The sequence below is a fragment of the Belonocnema kinseyi genome, chromosome 2, assembly GCF_010883055.1.
Source record: "Belonocnema kinseyi isolate 2016_QV_RU_SX_M_011 chromosome 2, B_treatae_v1, whole genome shotgun sequence".
NCBI classification, from domain to species: domain Eukaryota; kingdom Metazoa; phylum Arthropoda; class Insecta; order Hymenoptera; family Cynipidae; genus Belonocnema; species Belonocnema kinseyi.
In genome coordinates, this window is record NC_046658.1 from 8302366 (window position 1) to 8310707 (window position 8342).

At 44.3% G+C, this 8342-nt stretch overlaps 1 protein-coding gene across 9 annotated transcripts in view; it reads right to left on the reverse strand.

Moving 5' to 3' along the window:
• The window catches only part of LOC117167380 (LETM1 domain-containing protein 1), a 72900-nt gene that overhangs the window by 8561 nt on the left and 55997 nt on the right, over window positions 1-8342 (reverse strand). The gene's annotated exons all lie outside the window — the stretch shown is intronic.

The window sequence follows — 8342 nt, forward strand, 5'->3', positions numbered from 1 at the left end:
CTGGAAGCATATTTTCCCAGTAGCAAATGTGTGCTACATCGAATGGGTCAACTCGAGCCTAAACTAGAAATAAATCTAACCTAGCCTAACCTAACCTCACGATACATAGTTATACTAATGTGTTGTCCCGTTGTGTTTGCGGTACCATTTTATTCAGCTTCGGCTTGACCTACATAGAGGTTTAACCTATCCTAACCTAACAAAACCTGACCTAATCTAACCGATTACGCTGGCAACCCTGTTCTTGCGTACTTTCATATTTTGACATTAATAGCAGTAAATGTCTGGAGTTTCGTAACCGCTTGTTGCTAGCATTATTCGCCTGTGTCTGTAACCAGGGCAACTCTATGTGGTGACGGTGGGCAACGGATCCACATTGGCTGAGTCCCTGGGTAAACGGCGTTCATGCCGTCATGGCAGACACAGGTAAAAAGTGTATTACGATGCAGGGAAAAACCCCAGTATCGGCGTCTGGTCAGGATGGGAAAGCGGGCTCTCCGATGTCGTCATCATGCAACCGTAGCTCTTCATCAATGGATCACTTGGTTGGTGTAGAGTCTCATGCTACAAGGAAAAAACCCGCGAGTATTTCTCAATCGCATTTCTGCAAGAATAGCTCAGATTCATTCTGTTACATTTGCAGTAAATATGAAGTGAGCAGTTTAAGAAAATCAGTCGACGAGGAAGTGAGAAGTCTTTACGAAAAGTGGCTTAACCGTAAATTGCTGCACCAAGAAACAAAATGGGTTCCTCACGTCATTTGCAATTCCTGCAGACTTATGTTGTATCGTCTAAAAAATTCAAACAACGAGAAGTACCGCAAGTACTGTACACCAACCACATGGAAAAAACCTGTTATTGCGAAGGACTGCTACTTTTGCATGAATTCCGTCAAAGGGTTCAACTCCAATAATAAAAATAACATTTCGTACATTAATGTGTGCACATTCACAAGAGCAATTGAAATCAATAAAAATGCACGCCGACTGATTTAAGCGCTTTAGAAGATGATAAAATGGAAGTTGAAAGTCAACGTCATGGAGACGGTAGTGAAACCAGTGATCGAACAGAAAATAGTTCTGATGATTCCGATGAAAATGACGAAAAAGATGCCGAATATGGCGTGCATAAAATGAAATTGAAGGTTCCAATATTAGTGTCGCAACTAGAACTGAATGATTTTATTAGAGATCTTGGATTACCGAAAGGCGGCGCTGAATTTGCCGCTTCATTTCTAAAAAGAAGAAATCTTCTAGAGCGAAGACAAAAGTTTCATTCTCTCGCGACAGAGACAAAGAATTCAGAAAGTTTTTCGTTAAAGACGAAGAGACGTCTTTAGTGTACTGCACTGACGTTAACGGTCTAATGAACCACTTCAAGAAAAATGTGTACAGAGACGAATAATGGCGACTTTTCATTGATACGTCAAAACGCAGCATTAGGGCTGTTTTACTGCATAACACGAATACTTACGCTCCTATCTCTATAGCTCATTCAACGGTCATCAAAGAAGAATCTAACAATGTTAAAATGCTTCTTGAAAAAATTAATTACACGAATCACAAAAGGCAAATATGTGGTGATCTCAAAATCATAACAATGATATTAGGCCAACAATCGGGTTTCACGTGAGAGCCATGCTTTACATGCCTGTGGAATAGCAGAGATCGAGCCAATCATTACAGCAAAAAAAAAAGATTAAACAAGATTAACTTGAAAATTATACGAATTTAATTTTACTTTCCGACTGATCCACCCCCTCTACCATCACTCGTTAGATGGTTGAATCTAGCCTGGACCCATAAACCCCACACATTTCACTTGGAGTAGTTTTTGCATAATCTGGTTGGCACATGCGCGCCTGGCGCCCAACGAACTTTTTTTAGCTTTTTCTTCCGTTGAGATTTCTCGCGATTTCAGATGTAGGACGTGAGGCGGGCAATATAAGTCAAAGGTAAGTTTATCGTTACAAACTAGCGCAACAATGTGGGGCTTTCGAAAATAAAAATAAACAGTTGAGTTCAAGGTCAAAACAGCTGTGTCTAAAGAGAGCGAAAACCGATTTTTCCGTAGAATTATATTTCTACACCATTTTACGGCAAAATTGATTTTACCGATGTGCTAATTTATGGGTATGGCAATTATTTGTTAATGAAATTACATTATAATATGTAATTATTATTCTATGTGATTTGGATGTCTTAATCTAATAAGTGTACTGATTGATCAATTAATGACATTATCACATGCATTATTTTAAGTAATGAAAATTATTACCTGAATCGATTATTATTTAACTATTTGCTTGAATTTTGGATGATTCATGTGTTACTGATTATGTATAGATTTTTTTGCGATCGTTAAATGTTGCGATCGGAGTGTCTAGTGCCGATGCAACGGATGTATACACTCTGCGCACTAACAGCAGTCATGCGACTCACGTTGAGCCCTTGCCGCGGCCAGAAAACTACCCTGATTCTCGTCCAAGTTTGAACGCGTTTTGGAGGCTAGACGCCATGCACGCATTCCCAAGATAATTTCACGCAGTCTAGGCGCAACACTGGCGTCCTAGCTTCACCCCACACGCGATCCGTATACCAACTACTGCGTAAATGGCATTTTCGTTTTACGGGTAGTCGAAATGAATACTTAGAAACCTTCTTAATGAGAATCAACCAATGTCGCAGTTTAGTGCCCATTTCGGACAGGGATCTACTGCTCTGTATCCCATTCTTTCTATCGGACATCGCGCTGCATTGGTTTAATAATTCGTGCGAGGGATGGAACTCGCGGGAGCTTTATGTTGAATCGGCGCGAATTTGTTTCGGTGGGCCGGACTACCAATTCAAATTACGGCAAGAAATACACAGCCGGACCTAAGGCCTGGACAAGCCGGTAGCGGATTACTTAACGTGTATCCGCACCCTGCTAAATAGACTGCTTCCGCCGTACTCGGAACAAGAGCAAATAAATTATGCTCACCAGAATGTGATGCTTAAATTACAATTTACCATACATCGAAGCGACGTAATAAATTTTAATTGCCTGGAACAATTGGAAATTCGAGTCAAAAAATCACTACGCGTTCGGTGGACCTTTAAACCCCCTCCCCCTTCTGAAAAATCTCGGCTACCGAGCCTAGCCTACCATGAACCGAAACGAGGCTCTTTTCCCCGCCGAGCTTCCGCAATGAATCCTCTAAAAATTATGGACAAAGACCCGACTGAGGTACAAATTGACGAACTACATTATACCGCCGCCACCCCTACCGGAAATTTTCCCGATACTAAATCGATTAATAATAAAAGCAAGAACCATAAACCAAACGCCGCGGTAAATGGAACTCATAATAAGACCAGTACGCGCCCGGAAACTCAAGGTCCCCCCAGTATGAACAACAAGTCAACAACCGAAAAATCGACCAACATCGCGGGGGTAGTCCACCCGTCCCCTGGGTGCCCCTCCTTGCAGCCAACCACGACAGCCCGCTGTCGAATTATTTTGCTACAATTGCCAGTAACTGGGACATCGATTCGGGGATTGTTCAGAGTTGAGAGAAACCTTCTAGCCAAACAAATTCCTCCGGTCCCGAATACCTTGCCCGCAACACACCTTATCCAACATAGTATTGATGTGGGCAATAATCCTGCCATTAAACAACGCTATCGGTTAACGTCTCCAAAAATTCACGAGGCCATCCTGCAAGTAGCAAAAGATCACTTAAAGAACGGAATAGTCGAACCATCCACCAGCGACAGGTCGTCCCCAATCGTGATGACTCGAAAACCTAATGGAAGCTATCGATTTTGTATGGACTTTCGGAAATTAAAGGCGGTACCCAAAAATGACGCCTATCCCCTTCCTTACATGAACGGAATATTAGATAAACTTAGATGCGCAAACTAAATATCCACCCTCGATTTAAGTGAGGCCTATCACCAGATACCTCTCGACGCGAAGAGTCGCGAACTTATCGCTTTCACGGTACCTGGCCTAGGCTAATTGCAATTTACCCGTATGCCGTATGGATTAACTAACGCCCCTGCCACCTTTCAAAGGTTGCTGGACCGGATAAGCACCCCCGATATGGAACCCTTTGTGCCCGCGTATCTGGATGACATTATCGTAGCTACCGTCACCTTTGATGAACATCTTGAGTGGTGGGGCCGAGTTTTAACTAAACTTAAGAAGGCCAACCTTACCATGAACCGTGAAAAATACGAGTTTTGTCGCTCGCAGGTAAAGTACCTTGGTTTTCTGGTAAATGCCGAAGGCTTGCAAGTTGACCCAGATAAGATTAACCCCATCTTGCAATTTCCGATCCCAGACGCCGTCCACAAAGTTCGGCAATTTCTACGCGTCGCCTCTTGGTATCGTCGCTTCATTTCAGATTTCGCCACCACTGTTGCCCCTTTAACTCTCCTCCTTCAGAAGAACCAACCCTGGATCTGGGAAGAAGATCAACAGACTGCATTCGAAAACATACGCTCCTATTTAGCCACCAATCCCGTACTAGCTCGCCCTGATTTTTCTAAGGAGTTTGTACTTTAAACCGACGAGAGTTCCACTAATTTAGGGGCTGTTTTAACCCAGACTATAGAAGGGGTAGAAAGTATTACTGCGTATGCCTGTCGAAGCTTATTACCGGCAGAACGTAATTATACCGCGACCGAGCGAGAGTGCCTAGCAGTGGTATGTGCGATGCAAAAGTTCTGTTGCCATATAGAGGGTTCACATTTTACTGTAGTTACCGATCACAGCAGCTTACGATAGCTGGATAACCTAAAAGAACCAGTCGGTAGGTTATGAAGATGGGCATTAGCGTTACAAGGCCACCAATATACCATCTTCCATCGGAAAGGAGCGAGCCACCACGTGCCAGATGCCCTGTCGCGTATATTTGAGAGCAATACTGACAGAGTGGCATCACTGGGTAATACGGCTGATCCCTGGTACCAAGACCATCGCGAGGCTGTCGAAAAGTTCTCCGCTAGGTTCCCGAACTGGCAAATCGAAAATGGTAAATTATTTTATCACCGACCGAACCACATCCTTGATACCATCTGCGAGGACCTAAATGCGTGGAAATTGGTATTACCGATTAGCATGCGAAACCAAGTGATGCACGACAATCACGATGACGCCCAAGCCGGCCATATGGGAAATGATAAGACATACGCGCGTGTAGCTACCGACTATTACTGGTCGGGTATGTTTCAAGACATCTGCGACTACGTGCGGAAATGTCCAAACTGTCAAATGGGCAAAGTCGAGCAGTTGGCAGCCTCCGGACTAATAGGCTGAGGCGAGCCACTGGCCCGAAAATCCGGGACGCGCTTAAAGAACTTGTTTTAATGCAATGGGGAACACCTCAAGTACTACTGACCGATAAGGGGACCGAATTAATAAATTCCTCTCTAAAAGAATTAGCCCGGGAATACAAAATTTACCATACTACCACCCCAGCCTGTCACGCACAATCCAATCCCGCCAAACGGGTAAATCGAGTTCAGAAAATCATGGTAATAATATTTATCGAACACGATCATCGAACATAGGACCAGTATCTTTTTGAATTTAGATTTGCTTTGTCATTTGGGATGACCGAATGAAACGCTTATCAATACTCATAGATTGGGTAGTACAAAATCTAGAGTACAAAATCTCGAACGTAGGCTGACCACACACCTTCTTTCTCTGCCCTTAGGTCAGTACGACTATCAAAATTTAAGGCTACCGAACGTGAAAGGAGCTATCGCCAAAGCTATTGCAGCGGCAGAATTTTTTTTGCCACAGTCTATTACAAATTCTACTCCGACATGTCGGAAGGTGGTCCTAATCGGCCACCAACCTCTATCGACGAATTGGACGTCCAATTCCGTCGTTTGCTCAGGACGAATCCTGAGTTTTCCCCAGGTTGGTGCCACCTATAGCCGTTCCGGCCATCATATGCGCCGACTTTCAGCTCCAACCGGACCTACCCTTCGCCCTCATGAGAGCAGCTGAGGAGTATGTGGCTTCGACCAGTCGACTCATACCGCCTGCATCGACGGACACAAGTGGTCCCCTTTCCGACCACGTGTGCATCTGCACGCGACCGACGGAAGGGATCTCAGTGGCTACGCAGTCCCTCCGCCGGCGCCAGCGGGTCTCAGTGACCACGCAGACTTTAGCAAACATGGGTCTCCGCAAGATTCTCAGGACGAAAGCCACCCAGACCACGTGACCTATACGGTTCGCATTCCATGCCAATGCCAGCAAGAGCACGAAGAGAGACCTGGCACCTGCGGTCATCTTTCAACCGGGGCCATCCCCAAGACTGCCACTAACGAACCATCCACCTACTGGAGACGCTTGGAGACCGAATCTGAGAGCAAGCGCCCGACTGGTTGGACGCTTCAGACCGAGTCCGCATGCCACCTGCCGGGTAGATCACTAGGCACCACCACCACCCGCCTGGACCGCCGACAAGTTCCTCAACCCACCAGGGGAGCACAGGACAATCCCTCGCAAACTGAAGGACCCTCTGAGGCGAAGTCGAGACGGCATGAAACCCCTGTGACTCCCAAAATGGCAACCGGGTGCTGAAACTATGGCTCACCTCACCGCACGCACAGCAAATGTCTCCATACACCTCTGCACACCTGCTGCTACCGATGCGGACGGCCCGGGGCCACTATTAAGGGCTGCTCCGATTGCTACAAACAATAGAGAGCCGAGGGACCGTACCACCCAGAAAAACTCAGAAAGGAAGAGGGCAAGACGACAATCGAAGAGGATATGGAGGCGTTAGGGCTGGCAGTCTAATCCACCAACAAGAAATTTTGTTCGCTATTGTCCATTTGCTATCTTACCGTACCATAAAGTTGACTACCATGAATTGAACTGAAAGTTTGGTGTCATACAGTACCATAAATTCACTACGAATTATTTCAAATATCCGTTTGCTACCGTACTGTTACTGTGATACTTAGCTATCCTCATCTGAAACATTGGATTTTGTTGTTTTCACTAAAGGGCACACCTTATCGCTATCGTTCTATTTTTTTATATCAGTTCGCTTTCGCAGGCAATCTCCACGCCCTAACTGCAGCCACTAAGGCCCTTCTCTTTTTTTTGTAGTGTTCTATTATTTCTTCTGTTTTCTTTTGGAAAATTTCATTTATTTTCGTGTTCCTTTTCTTTTTCTTAATTCAACATTTAAATTCCTTTTTCTTTCCATTAAGGTGTAAACTCTTCGTCATTAGTCGTTATGGACAAACAAATTAAAAATAAAATAAATAAATGCAATATGCTCTGAAAATAACATGCATCTTAAATTGCTTATATGCCCTTCTCCTTTATCCAACTAGCATCAACCCAAAATGTAGCCAGTTCCCTAACCTGTAAAGTCCTAGAATATTTTTTGTGTTTTTCTTTCTCTTTATTTCCCACTCCCCTACAAGGAATCTTGACTTAGCTCATCCACACTAATCTAAACTTAGTTTCAAGAGAAAGATAATTCTAGCCTGAGGTACAAATTATTTTTCATCATGTTTGCCTCTTGGAGACTCGTGCCGTGGCGATCCGAAAGCCAATGCTATTGCTGTCTAGTACAGAAGTGGATCATACTGAGACACTCTGTTTTGTTTGTTTAAAAGATCGAAAATTCGAAATTTATTATTTTTGTTTCGAATATTACGCTCATGCTTTTTCGTTTAATTTGCTTCCTTTCATTTTGTGTTGGTTCATTATCGTTTGCAAACACCATTTCAGTTAAAAATTCTTCTTTTTTTCTGTTGGTTTACGGCCATGGTTGGCCTTTCCCACGGAGGGGGTGTTGTAACAAGACTGCAACCCAGTTTGTCAGCGACGGGGTAAAAACCAGACTTTGTCCAATATGTCTGATCAGACTGCTCTCATCAGATCACTTGATTGCATTATAAAAATGCGTCCATGACAGATGATATATACCGGGACAGCCCCGTGCAAAATGAGCAAATAAATAAGCTCAGAAGGCGGTTTTATTAATCACCTGTCGCATTGTAAGAAACTTTCTTAGCCATCAGGAAGCGAGCGACTACAAACCCGTGGAGTGGCAGATGGTAGCTCTAAAAAAGCATCCAGAAGCGACTGTTGTCAGCTCCAACGCTCGTGGCCGCTCGTAATTTTATACCTACAACATCATCGCTGGAGGTTTCAAGCATAATATAATATAATATGAAGAATGATGAAGAATGCCCATACATCACTACCGAGGAGGTAAGTGGGACGATGGTCGTGGGGGCTAAAGCGTAGGCTTTGGACCCACTCCTTCGGCTTGCGGGTTCGATTCCCGCCTCGCACTCTGGAAGAGTCTCGGT